We start from the raw sequence: 12,392 nt of genomic DNA on the forward strand, positions 1-12,392 counted from the left end.
GGCATACAAACATAAGAACATAAGAGTATATACACAAGGGAAGCTACAAGAAGCCAGTAGGCCTATACGTAGCAATCTTTATGTTATATATTTACGCCTACTTATCATTCATGTCCACTGACTTACCCTACACTAACCACCTGATAATATATTCCAGTCATCCATCACACTACCTGAGAGTCAATTTCTTCCTGATTCGAGTTTTAATGTGACTTCACCAAGCTTCAAGCCGTTACTTCTTGTCCCTTCCTAGTTATTTTCATAGTGTTTTTGGATGGCTTTGTTTAGGAACTGACAAATTCAGGAAGACTTTTTTTATGATTTTACTTTTTTTTATATTTCTTTCTAGTTTTATTGTTCCAGTCCAGAGAATCTTTCACTGAAAAAGTTTAATTCCCTTGTAGCATTTATATACGTACTAAGATCAGATTCCCTTTCATTCTACAGGATTATTAAATCTTATGTCCATGTCAGTTATTGGACAGACAAACAGACAGACAGACATGTAAGCACAGGCAGATAGAAAGACAGAGACAGACAGACAGACAGACAAAGATATTAACAAGGATTCCCGCTTTCCTTTCTAACAGTGCCAAGGATTCCCACTTTCCTCCCTAACAGTGACAAGAATGCCTGCTTTTTTTTTTTCTTAACACTGACAAGGATTCCCACTTTCCTCCCTAACAGTGACAAGGATGCCCACTTTCCTTTGTAACAGTGATGCAAGAGGGAGGCTGCATGGGGTGATCTTAACAAGCCTTATGTCATTCAAAGCTACTTTCTTCTATACCCCACACATGTCCTTGTTCCTGGTACTCTTAAAACCTTCTGTCATTCACCTTACTCTGTACCCCACATACCATGCCCTTATTGATCTTAAAACCCTGCATCATTCAAAGTTACTCTCCTCTATACCCTACATACCCACGCCCTTGTTCCTCTAGTCACTCTCACCGAGCCAAACCTTCGTAGCAGTACACCAAGACCTTCAGTGAATTTGGCCATGTGAAGGACGGGAACACTCACCTTGGAAGACTCGAGGTGGTGCTGCTCGTATAACTTTCCTTTCTTCCTCTCTTTCTCCTCCTTTGTCGTGTTTTATTTTCTTCGTTATTTCTGTTTCGAGTCCTGTTCTTCTCTTGTTTGTTCTGCTTTACTGTTTTTCCTTCTTTCTTCTGCTTTTATGTCTTGTGTTCTTTCTCTTTTTGCCTTGGTTTCTCTTTGCCTTCCCTTTCTCTTTGTTATTCTCGTCGCTAGTCGTTCTCCTCTCTTTTCCTTTTCAGCCTTTTCTCCTCTTTTCCCTTGAGTCTTCTTTCTCCCTACTTCTATTTCTCCTCCTTTGTTTCCTTCTCTCTTCTTCGTTAGTCCTGTGTTAAACCCTCTCCCTCACTGCTTTTCGCTCTCTTCTTTTCTCGTCTTCTTGGTTACTCCTGCCTTCAGATCAGATAATTTGAAGCTCACACATCTGAAATGTACGCAAGTTTCAATTACGAGCCGCTGGTGGAGGACTTAAGCCGTCTCTTTAAATCTTTCTCGTTTGCCACCACTTTGTCTCTCTCCTTCGCCCTGACTAATTTTGCCCCAAGACCGGATAACTTGGTGAGATAGTGAGAAATGTATATACTAATTTGTTACATGATTGATAAAACTGTTTCTCTACACCTGCCTCTTTATACCGTATATTTTTTACTATTTTTAGTGTCTTTCCCTCTTGTTTGTCCTTATTTCTTCCTTATTTAGGTGACTACAGGCTTAAAATATACGCTACATTTGTACACCAGCTAAAGATACACACATAAATCTCTACTTCTTTCCCTCCTTGATTTTATTTCTCCTCCTCCTCCTCTTCCTTTTCTTTATTCCTGCCTTCACTCCAGTTAACGAAAGACTCAGACCACGTAAGAAATCCTCACTAGTCTCTGCTCAAAATCACTGACGGGAACACACGCAAAAAACGCAAAAACTAACACGATACATAAAGTTTCCACGACGCGATCCTTCAATACAAACCTCTCGTCAATACTTCAAATGGTTACTGGCGGAGCGAGGCGAGCCGGCGACACCACCACCACCACCACTTCCTTCTCCCTCCACCTACCCCTCCATAGGCATAGAGAGAGGTGGAAGGGAGAGGAGGAGGGGAGGGCTGCGTGATTGTCAAAAATATGATACGTGACGTCACTCTCTTCGCTTTGATTGGTGGATTCCTTCCCCCACACTCTTCCACTCATATCACGTGATCAGACTCGCTTGTTAGGAAGGTAGTTTGCTAGTTCAGTCGATTGGGTGGCTGTTCGTTTGTTCAGTCGTTCACCTTCATGAACATAAAAACATCATAGAATAGAAAGCTGCAAGAAGACATCAGCTACACGCGGCAGTCGTAAACGCACCCAGCCTGGTATTCAGAAGCGCTTTGTCACCACGACTATCTTCAAAGGCCACGGAGATAATTAGCCGGGTTCTCATGACTGTTTCTCCTGTTAATAATGTAGGAATCAAATTAATCTGTTACAATAATCATAAAAATATCGTTAAAAACCCGTGCCACTTCAACTAGAGCCTTTTGAAAGTAGGGCGGACAGAAGTGTTTCAGAATGTAGCGGTTAAGGCAGCCGGAAAGTGTAAGAAGGAAGCATATAAGCGATTAGTTGATGATTTTTTCTCCCGTTCCTCCGTTACCCCTCATATATTTGTTTAAATTGACAGTTCGCTGGCTCGGTCCTTTACTTCATGAGCTGCACGTTAGGCCGCCGAAAAGTGTAGGAATGAAGCAGATAAGCGATGTAAACTGAAATCAAACGTACCACAACGGAAGAAATATTTGCTACCAAGAACATTTTTTTTTTTTTTTTCATTTCTTTCTCAGCTTGCAATAGATGTAAAGTTTTCTAGCCAACGGAGAAGCAAATATAACCATCAGTTGACACTTCAGAGCCAATGCTTACCTTGGAAATCTATCAAAAATCTAAACATATCAGCAAAAAAAAAAATAAAGAAATAAAGAAATAAATAAAAACAAAAAATACCAAAGAGAATGAACTTTTTTCGTTTCTTCTCAACTTGCAGTGAAATCAAGATCTTCCAGGAAACGGAGAGGCAAACACAACCCTCACTAGACACATTAGACTCCATAAGTGCCTTGAAAACCCCTCATAACCTTGCAAAAACAGAAGAAAATGATGATAACTCGTATCATTAGCGCATCACCTCACGCACCGCCGCCGCTAAAGAAAACGAGGTCGCAGCGGGGGTAATTGATGGGTGGCTTCGATATTTTTTTCCATCCCTGAGCGGCGCGCCTGTCACCTCCACCTTTACATGGCTTCCTTAATTAATTGCTCCCAAAACACACGACTTGTATCATACGATATTTATAACGGTGCATTGTGATGTGTGTGTGTGTGTGTGTGTGTGTGTGTGTGTGTGTGTGTGTAGGTTGACAAAGGTTACTCTACATGGTTTTGATATTACATTCTCGCCTTTGTTCTTGTTACCAAACCAGTCAACGGAAAATAAAGTAAATATATACATAAGAAAAAAAGTAGGAGTTGACTGTGTGTATACGGGATGAAAGTGAAAGTGAAGGGCAGTGATGATACTGAGAGAGAGAGAGAGAGAGAGAGAGAGAGAGAGAGAGAGAGAGAGAGAGAGAGAGAGAGAGAGAGAGAGAGAGAGAGAGAGAGAGAGAGAGAGAGAGAGAGAGAGAGAGAGAGAGAGAGACCAAGCAAATGAATAACGACTAATAAATAAGTCAATACACACAAACAAACAAACACACTCATTTAACAACAACAACAACTACTACTACTACTACTACTACTACTACTAATACTACTACTATACCATCAACACCACAAACACCACCATCTACCAGAGAGAGAGAGAGAGAGAGAGAGAGAGAGAGAGAGAGAGAGCAGATTATCTCTCGAATTCAAACCATGTGAGGCGACTTGCATTACTACACACCCAACACTGCATACGAAATTAATTCATCGGTCTGTCTGTCTGTCTGTGCGTCTGTCCCTGTTTGAATATACCGCGTGTTCTGTTCATCATAAAGTCTTTAATGACACATAGACAAAGATGGCGGTATCCTGTGATGTTGGTAGTGGTGGTGGTGGTGGTGGTGGTACTGGTGGTGATGGTGGTGGTCATGTTGTCATTCCCTGCTGCTAGATGGTGTCTCTGTTCTATACACGCAAAGCTGTATCAATCCCACGTGTTTTTATTTGGCTTACTGACAGAGAGAGAGAGAGAGAGAGAGAGAGAGAGAGAGACTTGAAATTGCTCCCAAATATTGATTTTCGAAGACTGAAACAATCCACTTCCAAAGATTTGAGTTGACTGGAACCTTAGGAATTGTAGTGGCGGTGGTGGCGGTGGTGGTGGACAAGAGCAAGAAGGAACAAGTAGTAGTAGTAGTAGTAGTAGTAGTAGTAGTAGTAGTAGTAGTAATAGTAGTAGTAGTAGTAGTAGTAGTAGTAGTAGTAGTAGTAGTAGTAGTAGTGACATGTATACATTTAATACTTACACACGTACACATGACGAGAAATTTGACATACATGAAGGCACACAAACGTACACACATACCTGAAAAGAAGGAAAAATACATATAGATGACAATAATAATAATAATAATAATAATAATAATAATAATAATAATAATAATAATGATAAGAAGAAGAAGAAGAAGAAGAAGAAGAAGAAGAGTAACTAATTACCGTCAAAAATATGATTAGTGTCCTATTTTGCACATTAAATAGTTCGATTTTTTTTTATATTTCCTCTGCAACTCATCCATCATTCTCCTCCTCCTCCTCCTCCTCCTCTCCTCCTCCTCCTCCTCCCCCTCTCCTCCTCCTCCTCCTCCCTCTTCATTTTCCTGTTCGATTTCCATATTCTTTACCTTTTCCTTTATAACTGCAGTCTTACCCTCCTCCTTCTTCCTTCTTCTTTCTCCTCCTCCTCCTCCTCCTCCTCCTCCTCCTCCTCCTCCTCCTTTTCCTCCTGCTTCTTTTCATCTTCCTCGCTTTACATAATTTTACCTCTTTTTTAACGCCTCATCCCATCCTCTTCATTTTTCCTCCGTCTCCTCTTTCTTCTCCTTTTCCTCCTCCTCCTCCTCCTCTTTTTTCCTCTCCACTTTCTCGCACTCCATTTTTTTCTCTTCCTATATTCTTCCTTCTTTCCTCCGTCTCCCCCCTTCGTCCTCCTCCTACTCCTCCTCCACTTCCTCCTCCTCTTCCTACTCCTCCTTCTCCTCCTCCTCCCTCTCCTCTTCTTTAACGACCCTTCCTATCCTCTTCCTTCTTTCCTCTGTCTCCTCTCTCTTCCTGCTGCTGCTCCTCCTCCTCTTCCTCTTTCTCCTCTTCCTCCTCACTCTCCATCATTTTTCCTCTTCTTTAACGACCATTCCTACTCTCTTCCTTCTTTCCTCTGTCTCCTTCTTCTTCCTCCTCCTCCTCCTCTTCCTCCTGTACCTCCTCTTCATCTTCCTCCTCCTCCACGTTCTCCATCATTTTTCCTCTTCCTTAACAACTCTTTATAGTCTCTTCCTTCTTATCCCTTCCTCCTCTCCGTCCATCTCCTCCTCCTTCTCCTCCTCCTCCTCCTCCTCCTCCTCCTCCTCCTCCTCCTTTCATGGTCAATAAATCAGCAATAATTCTCTCCCTCGAAATTCTTCTAACCTTCTGCTAAATTATTAAGAGTCTGCTGCTGCTGCTGACGATGATGATGATGATGATGATGATGATGATGAAGTTAAAAATATACACTCATTTCATACAACCTTATACATTCTCTCTCTCTCTCTCTCTCTCTCTCTCTCTCTCTCTCTCTCTCTCTCTCTCTCTCTCTCTCTCTCTCGTGTGTGTGTGTGTGTGTGTGTGTATGTCATTCTTAGTGTAGCCACGTTTGACGTTTTGTCAGCAACTAGTCTCCCAAACGACCTAACGACGCAATTACACCATAAAGGCTGTTGTTAGGGCAGCTGTCATCTTCCCCCTCTTCCCCTTACTTACCATAACTTCCGTCCTCTTTCCTCCATCCCTCTTTTCTATCGTCCCCTTTACTCCATTCTTCTAATTTTCTTCTTTTCCTATTTTTCCTTTTCTTCTTTCCTTTTTCTTCTTTTGCTTTTATCCTATTCTTTTTCCATTTTCCTCCTGTTCCCTTATTTCTTTCTTCTTTCCTTTTTCCTTTCTTATTTTTTTTCTTCTTTTCTTCTCTCTTCCTATTTTACCATCTCTTCTTTTTCCTTTCTTTTTTCTTAATTGCTCCTCCTTTTCTTTTTCCCTTCTCTGCTTTACTTATCCCTTTTTCTTCTCCTCTTCCTGTGTTTCCTTTGCCTCATTTTCTTCTTTTTTTTCTTATTCTTTTCTCCTTTCCTTCTTCCCTCTTCCCGCTTCCCTCCTCCATTACCTTAATTTTTCTTCCTCTCTCCTTTATCTTCTTCCCTTTCTCCCCTTTCTTCCTTTCCTTATTACTCCTTCCGTCTTTTTCTTTCTTATCATTTTCTTAAACTCTCCCCCTCCCATACTCCTTTCTCTTTTAGGCTCTCTCTCTCTCTCTCTCTCATTATCAATACCAGAAGCGATCTCTCTCTCTCTCTCTCTCTCTCTCTCTCTCTCTCTCTCTCTCTCTCTCTCTCTCTCTGTGTGTGTGTGTGTGTGTGTGTTGCTTCACGTTTAATTCATCTTATAATTAGGAAAAAATAGAACAAAAGAACTAATCTAAGTTTCATAATTGCTTACGAGACGAAACTCTTAGAAAAAAAATTGCCTAAAAACACAGCGAAAAGAAAAATCTAAAAGAATCAATTAATAAACAAGAAAACGAAACGAAGGGAAAGAAGAAAGGAAGGGTAAAACAAAACCACAATAATGCAAAGAAAAATATAGGTAAGAAAAGATAAATAAGATCAGATAACATTGCGTAATAAGAAATGAATAAGAGGAGGAAGAGAAAATCAAGGAAGAAAAGAAAAACAAAAGAAAAAAGGAAACAGGTTATGGAGAGAGAGAGAGAGAGAGAGAGAGAGAGAGAGAGAGAGAGAGAGAGAGAGAGAGAGAGAGAGAGAGAGAGAGAGAGAGACAGACAGGCAAGCAGACACACAGACAGACAGAGACAAAGAGAAACATAACAGATAAAAACGAAAGATCAATAAGAAGAAAAAACAAGATAAAAGAGAGAAGAGGAAAGTCGGGACACTCACGGAAACGAATCAGGAATAAAAGGGGGATAAAAAGACAATACAAAGATAATACGGAGATAATAGGGTAGAGTTTTCCTTCCTTTAGTGGAGAGAGAGAGAGAGAGAGAGAGAGAGAGAGAGAGAGAGAGAGAGAGAGAGAGAGAGAGCATGATGAAGGAGGCAGGTTACAATAAACTTTCTTTTACTCCTTTAAGCAAGTCTGTTACGCAAGATGTTTTATTCAACTCTTTTACTGTTATTTGACACACACTTCCAATCGCAAACCAATCGGAAACATTTATTCTTGTTCTGCAGTCACCTCTAAACACTGTACTCGCTAAAATTGGAAGGTTTTACTCTCAATCGCATTTTTTTTTCCTTCTTGTTGATGCTTTTAGATATTTGGTGCCGCGTTTTCTTCCTGTTACCTATTCATTCCTTCTTCGTCATCCCTCCTCTTCTTTATCCTCCTTCTCTTATTTCTCCTTCCTGCCTTTATCCTCCTATCTTTCTACCATCCTCCTCTTCCTCCTAGATTATAAATTCATCTTTCATTCCCAAACAAAGAGTCCCTTAATTTTTTCCCTCTCTTTTAAAATTGATGTGAACATTTTACGTTTTTTCATCGGGGTAACAAATCAAAATTTCCTTCTTTTAGGTGATAATGACAACCACACGAATGGGTAGTTACGAAGAACGAGGGAAGATAACGAGGGACACAAAAGAGAGGGAGGAGAAGGAAAGTAAAGGAAGGAGTGAGGAATAAGAATGAGAGGGAGACGGGGAATAGAGTAAGAGATGGTGACATATAGGAGAATGAGAGAAGAGGAAAGAATATAAGAAGGGAGAAAAAGTAAGAGAGAGAGAGAGAACAAGAAGAACAAGGAGAACAAGAACATGAACGAAAACAAGAACGAAAGCAAAAACGAAAATAAGAACAAGAATGAAAACAAGAACAAAAACAAAAATGAAAACAAGGATAAAAACAAGAACAAGAACAGGATGAACAAGAACAAACCACCACCACCACCACCACCAACAACAACAACAACAACAACAACAACAACGAACACCCATCACAAGAACCACTAATTAATTAAATGATCGCCTGAATATTCATCTCACAGGCGCCACAGAAAACGGAATCATATGGCGCCGGTAGGAGTGAGTGAGAGAGACAGGGGGGCACTTAACTAACCCGCCCCGTCCCAGCCATCCCGCCCCGCCCCGCCCATCACTCTCAATACGAACCTCAAACTGCACACACAGACCATCACAGGTTATGTATATTTTTTATTATCCCCATCAAGTGAGCGGCGGGATCAGTGGAGTCCATCCGATTTGCATTCAAAGTGGCCTGAAGGTTATGAATTTGATAATGTCTGACTGGCTGAATGGCTGGCTGGCTGGCTGGCTGGCTGGTTGAACAGTTCTCTCTCTCTCTCTCTCTCTCTCTCTCTCTCTCTCTCTCTCTCTCTCTCTCTCTCTCTCTCTCTCTCTCTCATATCACCACCCAAATATATGTTTTCTAAGGTATCTATATATATATTTCTAACGTGATTGTTTTCATTTTAGTGGCCTTTGAAAACCAAACTTTCCTGATGAGACAGCGAACCCAGCAGCCAAATAAATAAACAGATAAACAAATCAATAAATACAACCCCAAACTCTCATTCAAAACTCATACTCAGCCATAAACATCCACATCAATGTCTGAGAATAAATACTGAAGCCATTAAATCTGTGCCACTACCTTACAAATCCATCCACATTACCCGTCTCTCGTTTTCTTTCACCCAGTACCGTTTTCTCTACTCAGTGTCCCGTTTTCCTAATGTCTCCCGTTTTCTTCCATCCTACTCCCGCTCCTCTGGCCCCTTTGTGTTTTTCTCCCGCCACACGCCTCACCCAAATCCCTTCCCCGCCCCGCCCCCTTCTCCTCCCTGTCCTCCCTCCACACACAGGCAGGCAGGAGTTTCAGCGGAAGAAATATCCCACAACGCCCCGACACTCGAATTTGGACCAATAAAAGAAGGAGCAACAGAGGCAAACGAGATAAAAGTGCAAAATGTAGAAAATGCAAACACCTTTCCCTCTTCTTCCTTTTCCTTTTTGTTGTCATTGTTTTCATCCTCTTCCTCCTCATCTTTTTCTCCTCCTCCTCCTCCTCATCTTCCTCCTCACCCTCTTCTTTCTCCTTTTCTTCATCATTATCCTATTATCATCATCTCCTGCTCCTCATCTTCATCCTTACTCTTCTCCTCCTCCTCCTCCTCTTCGTCCTCCTCCTCCTCCTCCTCCTCCTCCTCTTTCTTCTCATCCTCGTACTCCTCTTTTTACTCCTTCTCTTCCTTCTCATCCTCATCCTCCCTATCTTCCTTCTCCTACATCTCATCTGCCTCCTTCCTGCTTATCCACTTCTCCTCCTTCTCCTCCTCCTCCTCCTCTTTCTCTTCCCCCTTGTACAGAAACGAAGACGCAGAAGAACACAGCCACACTGGAAGAACAAATTGTAGATCTCTCGGCGTATACGAGGTTGTTTGTTGTAAGTTAAACTAATTTAAACTGTGAAATGTAAGATAACAAAGTTCACTGCTCCTTCCCCACCAACTGACATAAGCTGCGGTATCTAATTTGAAGTAAGGGATGTAGATAGTAATGACGAAGGTTCCTCCCCACCTAAACTATCTTAAGTGTGGGATGTAGGATAGTAAAGGTAAAAGTTTCTTCCCCACCTATGTACAGTCATTTAAAGGAAGGGATGCTGGATAGTAAAGATGAAGGTTTCTCCCCACCAACGTTATCTAATATTAAGTAAGAAATGTAAGATAGGAAAGGCAAAGGTTTATCCCCACCAATATTCCCTTTTTCATGTAAGAAGGGCATTGGTCTATGGCAATAAAAAAGGAAGAAAAAAAAGGCCCACTGAGGTGCCAGTCCCTAAAGAAAAAAGCTAAAACAAATTATCCAAAATTGGAGGATACGTGTCTTGAAACCTCCCTCTTGAATCTAATCCTATCTAATTCAAAGGAAAAATACAGGATAATAACAGCAAAGAATCCTTCCCAATAACACTATATAATTTGAGGAGATGTAAGATAGTAAGGGCGAAGGCTTCTCCCCAGCTGCACTCTCCAATATCAAGTAAGAAATGCAAGGTAGTAAGGATGAAGGGTCCTCACCACCAACACCAAGTAATCTGAAGGAAGAAATGTAAGGTAGTAAAGACGACGGTTCTCCCCCAGCTACACCCATGCGCTACACCACATGATCATAGGTGCAAGAAGTAGAATAGTAAGGAAAAAGTCTTCTCCCCACCAGCATTAATATTAAGTAAGAAATGCCAGATAATGAAGATGAAGTCCATAAGTGCAAGATATAGTATAGCAAAGCATAAGGCTCCTCCTCATCTACGCTTATACCCTGCACTACATGATGTCAAGTGCAAGATGTGGGATAGTGAGGCATAAGGCTCCTCCCCACTCAACACAAACAGTACACTGCATAATCATAAGTGCAAAATGAAAGATAGCAAAGCATAAGACTCCTCCCCACCTACACTGACCCATTACACTACACAATCATAAATATAAGATGTAAGATAACAAAGTATAAGGATCCTCACCACCTCCACACATCCCGTACACTACATGATCGTAACTACAAGCGAGATAGTAAAGAATAAGGTTTCTCCCCACCCTTTTGAAGGCGTACCTGCAGGAGGGGCACTTTCTCCAACTCAGCTTCCACCATATGGACGTCAGAAGCGTTGGGATCCAGGGTTCACAAAGAATCCTAACCCACTACTAGAGGGACTGAAGCGGCAACACTGTATGATCCAAAAAGGCACCACCGTATGATCCAAAACGGCAACACTGTATTATTCTTACAGACACACTATATAATCCAAAGCGGCAACAATGTATGATCCTTAGCGGCAACACTGTATGATCCAAAACGGCAACACTGCACAATCCAAAATGATAGAACTGTATGGCCTAAAGCGGCAACACTGTATGATCTTTGCAGCAACACTATATCATCCAAAACGGCAACACTGTACAATACAAGGTGGAAACACTGTATGGTCCAAATTGGCAACAACACTGTTTTACAAGAAGCTAATTTAGCTTCTTATAAAAACCCAGTAACCTCGTTTTCTTCCTTTCCCTTTTCGTTATAAAGAATTACACTTGGGAAATGGCTTAGTAAGTTGATTTTTCTTTTTCTTTTTTTATCTTTTCGTTTTCTTTTTCACGCAAATCGTTTTCTTTTCTTCTTTCCTTCCTCACGCAGATCGTTTTTTTTCTACTTCACGCAAATTTCTTTCTTTTTTCTTCTTCTTCTTCTTCTTCTTCTTCTTCTTCTTCTTCTTCTTCTTCTTCTTCTTCGTCTTATTCTTCAAGTGAATCGTTTTTCTTCACGCAAATCGTTTTTCTTCTTCACGCAAATCCTAGGAATTTCATTTTCTTCCTTCGCTCTTTCTTTTCCAGCATGACAAGAAGCACGATGCCTCTCTTCCCTCTCCCTCCTGTGTCTCCTCTCTGTCTCCTCGTTTTATCTGCCTTATTTCACCGCGTCAGCTTCGCCACAAAAGTTTCCCAGAGCCACACTTCAGGACCTGCTGTATTCTATCCACCTGAGAACACGAAAATAACTCCTCATTGATATTTTGTTACGTATATCCGGTAAAACTGCGGGACTCTCACTCACACACACATTCTCTCTCTCTCTCTCTCTCTCTCTCTCTCTCTCTCTCTCTCTCTCTCTCTCTCTCTCTCTCTCTCTCTCTCTGCCAAGTCTCATTATTACCACCTAAAAGCAAGTTTAGGAGAATGGCTCCAGCACACACACACACACACACACACACACACACACACACACACACACACACACACACACATACACACTTAACGCAGCTAACAATTATAACTTTGAGTCTTGTGATACTTGTTCAACTCTCTTTCTACAGTCTTCATTTGCAGTTCCAGCAGAGAATGTACAAATACGCAGCGGTGCCTATCTCTCTCTCTCTCTCTCTCTCTCTCTCTCTCTCTCTCTCTCTCTCTCTCTCTCTCTCTCTCTCTCTCTCTCTCTCTCTCTCTCTCTCTAAAATATTATTTAACATTTCCTCCCCCTCCTCCTCCTCCTCCTCCTCCTCCTCCTCCTCCTCCTCCCACCCTCCCTCCCTCCTTCACTA

The 12,392-nt window shown here is 41.5% G+C and overlaps 1 protein-coding gene across 22 annotated transcripts in view; it reads right to left on the reverse strand.

The window, feature by feature from the left end:
• Positions 1-12,392, reverse strand: part of LOC135112120 (uncharacterized) — a 91,504-nt gene that overhangs the window by 47,070 nt on the left and 32,042 nt on the right. Inside the window, exons 1-2 of one of the 22 annotated variants that reach the window (XR_010274084.1) lie at positions 2,011-2,314; positions 1,027-1,465 (exon numbers count right to left, since the gene is read on the reverse strand). The exons of 2 other annotated variants lie outside the window; for them this stretch is intronic. The gene's annotated coding sequence lies outside the window, so the exon portion shown is untranslated. Of the gene's footprint in view, positions 1-1,026; positions 1,466-1,795; positions 1,929-1,968; positions 2,541-12,392 lie in introns of those variants that run through there. 19 more of the 22 variants (XR_010274077.1, XR_010274074.1, XR_010274075.1 and 16 more) reach the window with 19 other exon arrangements.

This window comes from Scylla paramamosain, chromosome 23 (assembly GCF_035594125.1).
Source record: "Scylla paramamosain isolate STU-SP2022 chromosome 23, ASM3559412v1, whole genome shotgun sequence".
Lineage (NCBI taxonomy): Eukaryota > Metazoa > Arthropoda > Malacostraca > Decapoda > Portunidae > Scylla > Scylla paramamosain.